The sequence below is a fragment of the Chrysochloris asiatica genome, unplaced genomic scaffold, assembly GCF_000296735.1.
Source record: "Chrysochloris asiatica unplaced genomic scaffold, ChrAsi1.0 scaffold00021, whole genome shotgun sequence".
Taxonomy (NCBI): Eukaryota; Metazoa; Chordata; class Mammalia; order Afrosoricida; family Chrysochloridae; genus Chrysochloris; species Chrysochloris asiatica.
This window is the reverse complement of record NW_006408539.1, coordinates 17,319,993-17,320,694: the sequence shown is the minus strand read 5'-3', so window position 1 is coordinate 17,320,694 and position 702 is coordinate 17,319,993.

Sequence of the window (702 nt, the reverse complement as noted above, 5' to 3'; positions counted from 1 at the left end):
GACCGGGTGGCAGGCTTGGAGTATATACCCTTTGGTTGGTTGATGATACATGGAGGGGATTGTAACCATGGCAATGAAACGATTTACTATAGGATGAATGTAAACTAATGTTCTTCGATGTAAACTATCACATAATTCACAATAAAACATTAAAAATAAATAAATAAAATTAAGTGAATAGAGGTTAAAAAAAAAGAGCCAATGATACTGAAGGAGAAAGTCCAAAGTGCATTGAAGGAATTGACAAAGAACAAGGCACCAGGAATAAAAATTGAAATCTTTAAGAAAGTGAGGCAGTACAGGAGGCACTCACTCATCTATGCCAAGAAATTTGGAAGACAGTTATGATAGGAAGAGATCTGTATTTGTGCCCATTCCAAAGAGAGGTGACCCAATGGAATGCGGAAATCATCGGACAATCTCTTTGACATCCCATGTGAGTAAAGTTTTACTAAAGGTAATACAGAAACGGCTGCAAGCATACATTGACAGAGAATTTCCAGAGGTTCAAGCCCGATTCAGAAGAGGCCGTGGAATGAGGGATATCATTGCTGATGTCTAATGGATCTTGACTGAAAGCAGAGACTATCAGAAAGATGTTTACCTGTGCTTTATTGACTATGCAAAGGTGTTCGATTGTGTGGATCACGACAAGCTATGTACAACATTGCGAAGTCTGAGTATTCCAGAACACTTAATTGT